This window comes from Aythya fuligula, chromosome Z, assembly GCF_009819795.1.
Source record: "Aythya fuligula isolate bAytFul2 chromosome Z, bAytFul2.pri, whole genome shotgun sequence".
In the NCBI taxonomy this organism is placed as follows: domain Eukaryota; kingdom Metazoa; phylum Chordata; class Aves; order Anseriformes; family Anatidae; genus Aythya; species Aythya fuligula.
Genome location: NC_045593.1, coordinates 28,732,257 through 28,745,548, shown reverse-complemented (window position 1 = coordinate 28,745,548; position 13,292 = coordinate 28,732,257).

Here is a 13,292-nt window from a genome sequence, read left to right as displayed (position 1 = left end):
CCTGTAGAAGTGGCAGTTAGCAGCAACAACTGGTTAACAAGGGAGGTGAAAGCAGATTAATTGAGGCTGTCAAAAACTCTCAATTCATTTTCAGTATGACTCACACATACCCAGAAGAAAAGACATCTAGGTAATGATTCAGCACAGTTGCTTCTTTAATGGTCAAAAATTGATCCTAACTGGTATCCCTGGATGTCCCAGGACGATTGCCAGTGAAACCAAGGAAAGCAAGATTTGACAGTCTCGCTAGTGCCAGGGTTAAAAAAAAAAAAAACAAAAGCCAGGAAAGGTTAATTTGAAAACAGATTCAGTTCTTTGGAAAGAAATATCTTTCATAAAAGTCTAATGAAATGATGATGTATTTATTGTATTTAGCATCAAGATTACTTATTTGACCATCTGGGCAGATGCTGCTACACGTGATTTGTGCTGAATTTCTTGCTGCAGACTCCTACCACAGCCAGCACACACTTTAACTTTCAAATGAGAGAATTTCAATTATAGCCTTTGCCTTTGACAAATTGAAGACTGTATTGCCCCAATATGGATAGCATGTTGTCGTACAACATCTTCAGTTTTCCCCTCATTTTACCCACCCACAATCACAATGTTACTTTCAGAATCCAAATAACCAAACAAAACCTGATCCTGCACCTGCACCTAGAGGAGGAAATTGTATTTGCCCATTATAAAACAATCAAGATTAAATAAACGAGCTTGCTGTAAGTGGGCATAAATGGCTAGCTGATCTAGTTTAATGACTTTTATTTATCTTTAGTCTTAATTATACTGTGAACTTTTTAAATAAAATCATGTCTTGATTTCTGTAGAATTAAATATCCCAAACCAGCAAGGGAGAGCATGTGAAGAGGAGTGTCCTTTACTACTCTGTAATTAGGGCACTGACTTAGCTCTGCTGCATGACGTCCTGAGGCATATCACCAGCTGTAGGAGTTTGCTGCCTGATGGCTTCATCCTCCATTTAATTTGTCCCTGCATACTTCTGCAAGAGGTGCATCACAATGTGGAGTACAAGTGATGTACCTGTTTTCTAATGCTGTTGCTCTCTTTCAATATTCTACTCCTTCTTCAGCTAGATCCCAGGCTGTACATGTCAGTATCAACATGTTTGTCATGTCAAAGTGTTTCCTCCTCCTAAGGAAACAGTGAAGTTATTTGGCTACAGCTCTCTACACTCTTGTACTCCATGAGCCAGGTGAGATAGGGTGTGAAAGTACAAAATGCATCTCTGCAGCTTCGCTGTCCTCACGAATACACGGCAGTGAAGATGCATTTCAGCCATCCTTGCTCTCCAGGCCTCTCTGCACCACACATAGCTACACACTTCTATACCCAAAATGTGGAACATGAAGAACGAAGCTCCGAAATCTTCCCCTCCCACGGCTGTGAGCTGCTGTTAATATCACAGGCGTCATCTAGCGGGCGCTGAGAGGAAACAGGGAGCACCAAAGTGCTCCACCAGCGAGCTGCTGTAGCTCCAGGAAGGCACAGGCAGATGTCGGGGCAGGAAGGCAGCACGGCCGCTGCCCGCAGAGACCCCGGAAGCTCCGATTTTCTGATTTAGACAGCGTGGATGATGAGCAGAAAGCCTTAATTTGTGTTTGCCATAAAATTGAGAACTCTTCATCTTGGGGAAAGAAAAAAAAAAAAAAAAAAGGAAAGGGAAAAAGAAAAAAATAAATAAATAAAAAGAATAAGAAGGAAAAAGAAAGCTAGATATGTCTTCGAGACACCTAAACTAAACATTCATATTTGAAAAGCAAGTTTCATTCTTTTTCAGTGTTCATACTTATGCAGAATAAAGGATGACTTTGTTCGCAATTGATTAACTACTACCATTCAAATGTATGTCCCCTTGTCCCCTATTTAAGAGTATCTCAAGCATTGTGGCAGTGTTATTCAAGTTACTGTTTTAGCTATGTTGGATGGTAATAGTATGTGAAAAAAAAAAAAAAAAAAAAAAAAAATCTGACCAAAGATCATCATTAGATTCAGATTGCTGTGTCTTCAATTCTCATTTGCCAGCAGAGAGAAACAGTCTATCTACTCACAAATCTGAGCTTCATTAAAGACACAGGCTGATCATGGTATTAATCACAATGAGAATATGCCACTACAGAGAATGTGCTGTGGGCTGAAAGCTGGCTTTAAGCATACAGTAACTGTGCCATGCCTAAAACTTGAGTTCCAAGCAGCTGTGTGAATGCCACCAGGCTGGGAATGCGCCTGTTTGCAGCACTCACACAGACCAGTCCAGCCAGAGCCTGACCTACTGGTACAGAACAGCAGCCAAAAAGGGTAAGAAAAAATCCACTGGGCAGGAGCTCACAAAACAGATGCAGGGCTAGCACTGCCAGCTTGCAAGTCATGCTTTCACATGTCTTCATGTCCCCATGCCCATTTTTATGGAAAAACTCTATCTGCTAAAGTCAGACTATCTGTGATACACAGGAGGCTCACTCACACCTAGCATGAGAAGTAGGTTGCTGCTGTAATGAAGTCCTATAGCCTCAGTTATAAGAGGCAAGCATTATTAAACTTGAATCACAGCAATGCCACTAAATAAAATAAGTCAGAAAAATAAGATTGGCCTTTTATGGAATCCTAGAATCATCCATACTGGAAAAGACCCATAAGATCATCAAGTCCAACCATCATCTAACATTACAAAATCCATGTGCGTTAGCACCATATCCATATGTTTCTTAAGTACCTCCAAGGATGACAACTCTATCACTTCATGGGGCAGCCTGTTCCATGAGGCTCCCTTTCCTGAAATTTTTTCTGATATGTAATCTAAACCTCTCCTGGTGCAACTTAACATTGCTTCCTTGTGTCCTCATGCAACCTCCTTTTGGGTAGTTGTAGAGAGCAATAACATCTCCCCTAAGCCTCCTCTTCTCCAGACTAAACAACCCCGGTTTCTTCAGCCATCCCTCATAAGTTCAGCTGAGCATACTTTGCTACACTGAAGGAGAATGATGATGTCTTGGGCCACACAACTCTGCTGAGTCAAGAAGCAGAAGTGGCCTTTGACTAAGCAAATACCTTTGGGATGGGTGGAGGAACACAAAGGATTTGGTTAGGAAGAGAGTTAATCACATACCCTATAGACAGAGATCCACCTTCTTCTGCAGGTAATTGTGGTGGAGCAACTTCTGCTGCAGCACAGAAACTCTGGCACTAGGAGCCCCCATCAGTGATGGTTGTAAAAAGTCTGTGGTGAAGAAGCTCAAGGCGTGAGGTAGGTGGACAAGACAGACTGAGCTCAAGGACAACTAGAAGACAGCAGAGTGAGGACATGAACTTGTGTTGGATTAGTCATAGCAGAAGGCCAACTACTAATAGCCTTGGGGTGGACACAGCTCTGGAAGGAGCAACTGTGGGACCAAGCAGGCAATGGACCACACCAGAAACTTTGAGGTACTGGTGATGAGGGAATGTGTGGTACCTCAGGTATGTACAGGCTTGGAAAGAGAGCTCAGCAGCAGAAAACTCCTTCTTGATACCTGCTGTCATAGCAATTCCTCAATGCACCATGTGAATGGTGCTAGAACCATACCCATAAGCACTAAACACAAGCCCAAATGACTATGCCTTATACATCAGCCCCATTGCCTGTTTTGCTGGTGATCACTCTGAAAGGAACCACCAAATCATTTGTTTCAGACAGAGGCACCTGAGAAGTCACAAATCCCTAGCAAGGGACAGACCAGTGAATGTCTCAGGGCCAGGGAAGGGAAGGGAGCAGCAGGCTTGGAGAGTCTCTGGCACTAAAGACCAAGAAGATGTCAAGGGAGAGACAATGAAGGGTTTACATGCAGCTTTTCATCTTGGCAGAAATCAGGTGGTAGCAGCAGGGATGCTCTCCATAGCGGTGTTATTCCTTCAGCTTAGCTTAAAGGCTTACAGCTACACTTCATATCCATTTAACTTTCCCTTCCTGAGGCTGTCTGGTCACACGCTGTGGCACCATTAAGGTACAGTTTGTATATACCACTGGAGAAATGAAGCAAGTAATCACAGTCCACAACCTGATACTTGTGCAAACAGCCATCAAAAAAAAAAAAAAAAAAAAAAGAGCTTCCTGCCACAGTCACTCCGTTTGTGTTTCTCTAACCTTTTTATAGAGAGTATTTGCCAGCTCACACAGGGAAGCAGGAGAGAAGCCTTTTTATGACTAGGTAGTGTATTTCATCATGCAGCTTTCTTAAAAGTACTTTTAAACACTTCAGAGTCACTCCCCCAGGAGTGGACAGCACGGCCTGCCTCTAGCAGCTGATAAAGCCTACCTGTGGGTGGAAGGCAGTCATAGCAGTTTCTAGCCCCATCTCAACACTTTGGTTACTACCAGACTTTGAGCTACTGAGCTATTTCTGAATGTAGCCCCGTAATAAAGGCAGGCCTTGGAGTCTGTCCCTCTTTCTTAATGCCACTGTAGCTGTATGGAGCAGAGCAAAGAAGAAGGGTTGGCCTCGTTGGAATCTACAAGAAGTTTGGAAGTCTGTAGGAAAGCAGCTTTCAGGGAAACATAGGGCAGAATTAGTTGTCTTGAACCCCAACTTACATGTTTTTTTTTCTGCACAAGCTCATTTCCCCATGATCTCTGTTCTAAATGTCAATTAAAACCTGAAGAGTGTGCTTGGGAAGAGACATTGCCTTCTGTTTGGGTCAGGTGGCTGTTGTGGTTCCGCTCGAGTGGGCAGCCGAGCTCCACCACAGCTGCTCTCTCACTCCCCCTCCTCAAAGAGGAATGGGGAGAAAATATGTAAAAAGGGCTCAAGGGTTGAGATAAGGACGAGAAAATCACTCAGTAATTATTGTAACGGGCAAAACAGACTCAGCATAAGGAGATAGTAAGATTTATTGCCTATTACTAACAAGCTAGAGAAGTGAGAAACAAAGGAAAGAAACCAAAAGCACCTTCCCCCCCATCCACCCTCTTCCACCTCCTCCCCCTGAGCGGCGCAGGGGAACGGGGGAATGGGGGTTATGGTCAGTCTACAGCGCTTCTTCTCTGCCGCTCCTTCTCGGTCACTCTCGTCCCCTGTGCTGTGGGGTCCCTTCCACGGGATGCAGTCCTTGATGAACTGATCCGGCGTGGGCTTCCCACAGGCAGCAGCTCTTCCAGAACTGCTCCAGATATGGGTCCGTACCACGGGGTCCATCCCTCAGGAGAAAACTGCTCCAACCTGGCTCCCCTACGGGCAGCAGCTCCTGCCAGGTCACCTGCTCCTGCGTGGGCTCCTCTCCACGGGCTACAGGTCCGGCCCAGAATCTGCTCCGGCAGGGGTCTTCCACAGGCGGCAGCCTCCGTCGGTGCAGGGCCACCTGCTCCACCGTGGTCTCCTCCACGGGCTGCAGCGTGGAACCCTGCTCCACCGTGGTACTCCATGGGCTGCAGGGGGACATCCTGCTTCACCATGGTCCTCACCACAGGCCGCAGGGGACTTCTGCTCCGGCGCCTGGAGCACCTCTCCCCCTCCCTCTACACTGACCTTGGCACCTACAAGGCTGTTTCTCACTCCTCTCACTCTCCCAGCTGCTGTGTGGTGCAGCGTTTTTTTTTCTGTCTTAAATATGCTCTCACAGAGGCGCAAAACAACATCGCTTATTGGCTCAGCTCTGGAAAACAATGGGGTCCTTACCAAACATGGGGCAGCTTCTAGATCCTTCTCACAGAAACCACCCCTATGGCCCCCTGCTACCAAAATCTTGCCACGTAAACCCACTACAGTGGCTCACAGAACCTGTGGTAAATCCTGTATCTGAGGAGAAATGACACTGAGTAAAGTGACTAGGGAGAGTAAACCAGAAAGAAGCAGCTCTGTATATTAAAAAGTAACACACAAAATAATATTCCAGCTTTTCAAATGTAAATTTAGATTTAGGCTGTTATAAACCCTCCCTGTTCTCACACTGATAGTTATATGGAACCACAATGCTTCTGCTGGGATGTTCATGGTCTCAACAAAAGGAGCTAAATGCCACGGTCTCAGGTTATCTGCAGAATCAGAAGAGGAAAAAAAAAAAAAAAAAAAAAAAAAAACATGGTTGTCTCTGAAACTGCTAGACGCACTTTGCATTTGTCTGAAATCTGGCTCTGATGTTTAGTTTTGGCTAAACTAAACCATTTGAAGGAGGTTAACACTACCACTTTGAAGAGCTACCCAACAGGAGAACTGTACCCACTCATCTGCTACTGTGCAATGGCTTTGTGTTATGGGTATAGGTGAACATGAACACCTGCAGGGGTAGGAACCCCCTGCACCCTGCCAGAAAGGACACCCTTGCCAAAGCCAGACACTGAACATGCAACATCTTTTGCCAAGAACTCCTGAGAGATTTTTTTGCTTTCAGTCTGGAAGACAGCATTGACCTGAAACACTGTCCTGCAGTCAGCTCCTTTGCTCCCTGTACAACAGGCAGTAGTAGCAGCATTTCTTTGGAACAGCTTTATGCTCAAGTCACTGCTGGGCTTCATGTCTCTAACTCTGATAGCACTGAAAACTTGAGGCCAAGCAAGTACCAATAGTACATGCAAGAATAGTTGTCTTACAAATCTATTCTTCTGGAAGGTTTGACACTCTAACACTAATACACTGTAGCTATTTCTAAATTACTTTATTGACAGGACCTGAAAGTAATATTTCCCCATTCTATAAACAAACCTTTTGTGATTAAACCTACTTGGTAACAACATTGCCTCGTAAGCAGAAAGGCAAAATAATCTGGGAATGAAACACTGTATAGGGCTTTCGGAGGCTGACATCTGAATGTACTTAGTGGAGAGGAAACTTTTTTTTTTTTTTACTTTCATTTCTTGCTTCTTTTATCCTTAAGCTCAGCAATAAACTAGCACTCTATGGTTAAAAAGTCAGGAGAACAGATGTATGGTACAGTGCATCAGAATCTGTATTTCAGCTATGGAGTGTAAATTACAAGGAAGTCCTTCCCAGGACGACTTGAGAGTACCTAGCAATTTTTTGTTGTAATAATATCACAGTGACAACAGTTTACTGGTGTTGTGATTGCAGCCACTTGGTTAATCTAAACTAAATACTTCAAAGTTCAGTCAGGGTTCACCATTCAACTCACTACTTTTTAGGCAAATCTTAAAGAAATTTAACTGAGCACTGCACATTTTGCAACATGTCTCAGTCAACTCCAAGCCAGGCTCCTTACCAGGGGCCTCCTTGTCCCTCTGACAGCTCTGCAAAGCATTTGAAGCCCAAACTACATTACCAAACATCATGCAATAAATGTTGAGGATTTTTCTGTTAGCAGCCACATGCTAAAGTGATTTTACATGGTTCCTTTCTTATCCCCGGCTGGAAGGGTGTCCTTCACTCTTTTCATGCATGTATCATTGGAAGGAGAATATATCTGGCTATTACAGCATGTGGAAGCTTATTTTTATTGCATTTGGTTAAGGCTACATTATCACAGAGACTGCAGGTTAACAGTGACAGAAGAGGGTAGAAATTCCTGTGTTTGGTTTCTGGATTTGGCTCTGTCCTAGGCTGTGAAGCTGGGCAGATGGCAAGGCCAACCTCCACACTCCATCCAAGCAGCACCCCTGGTGAGGAGCCAGTCCTGGTGAGCAGCCCGATGGCCACTTGAGGGTAACTCTGGGTGACTAAACTGCCAAGGTCCCTTCTGCAGCCTGCTTTGGACCTGCTGTTATCTTTGTGAAGTGCTTCCATACATCAGAGCAACAACAACAACAACAACAAAAATATATGGTATCTATCTGTGAAGCTTGCTAAACTTAGTGAGGTTTTGGTACCTTCAACAGGAAGCTGTGGAAGAAAGAGCAGAAAGATGAACCAGATTTCCATAAGTACACTCCCCAAGTAGGTCTCTTGTTTTATGAAAGATAACATGCTCTCTCTGCTTGGGAAGCTTTTCAGTGCTCTGGAAACCTGTATGTGCTTCAGGTGGGCTGGAAGGTCTTGTGTTATTTCATTAATCAAAAGATGTATACAGAGAGAGGTAAAGATGCCATTTTTAACAACTGGTCAGCTTTTGCTTCTTGCTAGAAGAAAGAAGTAACACATAATGCTGCTAGTTTGACAAGAAGCCCTTCTGATACAGTGGCTGCATCAGCATATTCTGCCTTTTGCTCTCCCTGACAAGAGGCCGCTGCATTAACCACGCCTTTGACATAATTTCAACAGCACCAGGGTTCCTGACACAGGTGCCACCCCATCACATCTGTACTTAACCATAAAGCCATTATTTATCATGTGAAATGCACACACCAAGGGAGTGCTCTTTTCCAATCGTGCAGGAACAGAGAGAGGAGAGCTGTTTCACCTTCTGAATCTCACTGGCAGTTTTGGTGGAAGAAGGGCTGAACCTTCAGGCAACACAGCATGTCTGCATTGCATTCAGGGTTTAGAACACTACAGAACTCCATGCAGAGATCTAGATCCTTGGGATTTGTTGTCCCTTCACCCAAAATCCCTGTGGTGAATGGCCAAAGGACTGGACCACAAACTACCACTGAGCTGTCCGAAGCAAAGGCAGAAATCCTGCTTGCTTGGGAAGTTGTTCTCATGCAGTCTGTAACACTGACTAGCCATAGCTCACCAGACGCTGCTAGCTCTGGGAAGCTTCCTGAGATACAACCCTTCTCTTAGGTAAAAGTGTTTAAAAAGCCCAAACATCCAGATGATGATGATGCTTCCCTGGAATTGCCTGTACTATCATGCTAGATGCTCCCCCTCTCCTAGCTCCATGACCCTGAACTCTCTTAAACTAGCAGAGGACAATGGTCACCACCCTTCAGAACTACTGTGCCCCTTTCTGAGGAGTGAATGGTCCTTATGTACTTCTCTTTCCGAGAAGTACATTACTGCTGAGGCAAGTTGCTGCCAAGCAAGGCTGGAAGTGGTGACTAGTTTTGGACTATCCACACATTTCGTTTGGTCTTTCAAAATACAAAGGACTGTGTCAACCAGAAGGAGATTTGCAATCTTGTTGCTGGTGTGCTCTAAGGATAGCTTGCCAAGAGCTAGTTGGCTTTCTCTTGTATGTGAGCACTCTTACCTGGGATATGCTGAACACAGGATTTCTGGCCTTCCTTTGGACCCAAATATGATCTCCAATACTTTCTATATCATCTTTTAATAGACTTCATTAGTAGTAAGATGTGCAGTGGATGACATAGAAGATGGTCTTTGTTTTCTTTCCAATCTAAGTACAAGTTTCTGCATGTACCTCAACCGTCTGCCTCATGGGTTTAATCTTCCAAATTCTATGGTATTTAACACAACAATACATTTCCCCAGTTTAAAACATCAGCAAGGAATTAATGGTACAAGGTAACTGTAGAAAAGAAGTAATCATATCAGCTGCATAATAAAACATCAACCATAGGACTCAGTTTCTCTGCTGCTTCTTCTTCTCTTTCATTTTATTTATTTTGAAGGCTTAGGACACATTTTGAAAGCTCTTGAATGAAATAATAGCATGGCAGTTTGAAGATAAAACACTTCCATTTAAACATGCTCATATATGCAGCTGCATAATATACCCTACAAGCTTTCTGGAGAGATACCCTCTGCACTCAGTTGTTAACTCCAGAAAAATAACAGAGAGCAAAATGTTTTAGAAAAACTTAAAACTGCTTTTACTGAAAACCCTCATTCTGTAAGAATACTCCTCTCTTCTAACAAGTGGCCCTGTAGAGATAAACATCTCTGCTTCATCTTTGACAGCAGTGGAAATTGGGCTGGTTATGACTTCAGGTTGAAAGACTAAGCTCTACATTATAAACTATTCTCATGGTCTTTTCTGAAATAACATGTCAGAGGAACATTCATAATTGTAATGTATTCCATACATTTTCTGGTATAATCAGTACACAGGAGACTCTTCGGATGTACAGTCACTAGGGAGCAGTGCCTACCCTGTTTTGACTCAGATGCAGTATGATCTTTACCCTTTGCCATAAATTGGCTCAGAGCACATCTTTATGTGTCAGTTTTGCCTACTCACTTTCAGATGTTACCAGCTTCCAGAGCTAAGGAGCCGCTTTGGAGTACATGTGATTTTCATTTTACACATTTTTCAGTTCCTTCATAGGCCCAAATGAAAAATCCAGCATTCAGGGACATCACATGGATTTATCATGCTCTCTGGTGGGACTTTGTGTTCAGAACCTAATGAATGGATTATCCTCATCCACATGTGTCATATCCCAGCTGTGGGAGATATGTGGGAGATATTCCTACTTTGTTTTGCAGCTTCCACATAAGCGTGCTGAGCTGGTTGCTTTGTAGAAAGCTTTTGCAAGATTCTCTGGGGTAGGCTGTTTTGCAGCACAGGGACCCAATCCTGAGCGCAACAGGTAGTTCTAATGCTTGACTGCTGCCATGTATGAAGGGAAGCACAGACCTCAACATTTATGTTAGCAGAGTGTCCTAGACAGACAGGAGATGATAATGTGCAAAAGGAAAGCAAGGTGCTTGGAAGGACACCAAACTTAACCACGTGGGAGAAGATGACAGGGAGAGCACATGAGAACAGTCATTCTTAGCCTGGTTTTCCAACATACTGTGAGTCTGTCTCAATTCCCTCCACTTTTGAAACTTTTTCAGATACACTTGCAGAGAGCAGCAGTCTCAAAGATAACAAATTCTACAAATTTAACAGGTATGGTTGGTTACATAGAAAAGATAGACTGTAGAGATACCTCCATGCCAGGAGTAAAGTAAGAGGAGAAGCCCTGCAATTATCAGTTAGACAACAGAGAAACCAACTCAAAAGCCTCCTGCTGGGACCCAGGCTTCAAGAAATGTGTTATGTGCAGAAGGGTTTGATTTGCACTGGCAGATGTCAAAGTGAGTGTCAAGTAAAAGCTAAAGCAAAGCCAGGTAAGAAATTACAGGTCTTTCTGCTACCTGATCCGGGAAGGTTTTCTAAAGTACCTGCTGCTATGGTACCATCCCTTATGCACGAAGTGTGTGCTTCAGCACTGCAGTAAGTGAACCATGAGCTGTTGTGCAGTGGACAATAGGAAATGGGGGTGTACAAAGATTAGTTTTCTTTTATTACTACTTTGCAGAGGTTTCCCCCACCCCTGCCCATCTTGCTCCCACCAACAAGACAGCTCTGGGCATACTATGTGGGAGTAGCACCAGAAGCTGAATCAAAAAATAGCTACAGGGACCCTGTTGTTAACATGTGTACTCTGCTTTCTATAAGCCTGGGCTTACTCGTTGCTATAAATTACAGAAGATCATGCACTCAGCATAACCTTCTGCTCATATCCTCCTCTGCTCAACACAACCTGCTTTATAGTTATTTACACCACCATTGCTTTGAGTCTAAATTATTACAAATAATGCTCACAGCCTTGTGGGTTTACTCTCAGTTCTTCTCAGTTCAAAATCACCGAGTCACACTCCTCTAATTCTAAGTAAGGTATTTAACAGACTGAAGAAAAGTGTTTTATCCCCAAAACTTCTCCCTCTCACTTCTTTGTATTGCTGAGCCTCTGCCTAAGCCTCCGTACCCAGCAGAACATGCCCCCTTGCAGCTACGTCTGCAAGCAGTTAACCCAGAATTGCTACTCAAGCACAACGCAGCAGCTTTGCAAGCAAGTAGCCTTGTACTGGGAGGTACTCCAAAGCCTGAAAAAGTCAAAGCTGTTTGTCAGAAAAAACTCTGTTGGGGTGCCCCAAAACTGGCCACCACCACCTTCTGACAAGAGGAAGGTTGATGGTCCCCCTGTAGACATGTGGGTGCTCAGGATCTTGCGAGTGCTCAGACTCATGATAACAAGACTTCCGTTATCTCAATCGCATTATGAAAGGGAAGTATGGTGAGTGATGATGTGCACATAAGATTTGAGGGAACTCAACCATCTCTAACATAACGGTTTTTGTAATGCTCTACACAACTATTTCATTTTGACCCTTGGCTGAAAAGTTTCAGCATAACTTTGATCTCAGATTATGGTGGGTTTGCTTATGTTTTTTGGTATACCTTCAAAATTTCACAGTTATTGTCTTTTTCTTTAAATTTCAGATCTCACAGTCCTGAAATCATAACAAGTCATTTCTTTTTTGCACATACTTCATCATGAATCAGGTATACAATGATTTAGTAGAGGATAGTCTATTTAATTTTAGTAGTATGGCAAAATGGTGCATGCACACCTGCATGACATTATCTGAGCCAGGGTAGCTCTGGTAGACTCCAAAGTGACCAGAAAGCAGCAGTTTTCCCTTCAGCAAATACGTTTGACAGTATTCTTCTCTACATTTGGTGGAGTCTTACCAACACATAGAGGCTGGTGATCCTTCCACTCTACTCAGCCCTGGTTCAATACATCTGGATAACTGTGTCCAGTATGGGCCACAGCCTGCTCATTTACAAGTTTGTTCATGCAGAAATGAAATGAGTAGAGGAAAACCAGACAGAGTGTACACGATGCCACTACAAACTCTCGATACACAAAGATAGACACGGTATATCTCAGATGATACTAGTTGAACCTACCCATTTCCTACCTAACTGGACTGACAAGGAATGAGTGAAAAATCCTGTTACTGCTTTAAGCCCAGGTTTGGTTGGGTGCAGTGAGGTGAAGATACAGAGGCTGTCAGCCAGGCAGTGTGACTCTGACGTTAGATCTGATGTCATATCAGATCTGATCAGATCTGTTCCTAAACCTTCATATGTCTTAAAGTGATTTCTAGACTCCACCTTGCATGTATAAGCACATACCTAAGTAGGCTCTGATGCCATTTAACCAGTATACTTGTCTAAGCAGGTTTTCTCTTTTCCTTGGGTAGATTTCAGCTCTAATTAATTTCTACAAAAATTCAGAAGAGGGCCACAACACTCTCCCAACATAATTATTCACCTTTCCTATTATCCCAATAAAATAACAAGTATTTGAATATGAAGAATCACTCTTTTCTATTGCTCAGTGTGGAAAGCCGTACTTGTCATCAGAAACTAGGCTGAGATACCACTGGATCTGTGGTAATGTACAGGTTAGACTCTGAGTTTTCATGCCCCAGACCCAAATGGCCTCACATACATGCCAAGTCTGATGCACGGAGCCCAGGTTGAGGGGTGGTCTTATGCTCTCTGTCTGTGATCGTGGAACATGCCCTATGCCAGCCAGTAGGTCACCCTAGCAACAGGTCTTACTGGCACTGGGCCACCAGCTGCAAGAAGAGACGGACAAGGAAATAGCCACAGCTCGAAAGCTGATTTCTGATCTGTTTCTGAACAGCAAAGTCAGTGTT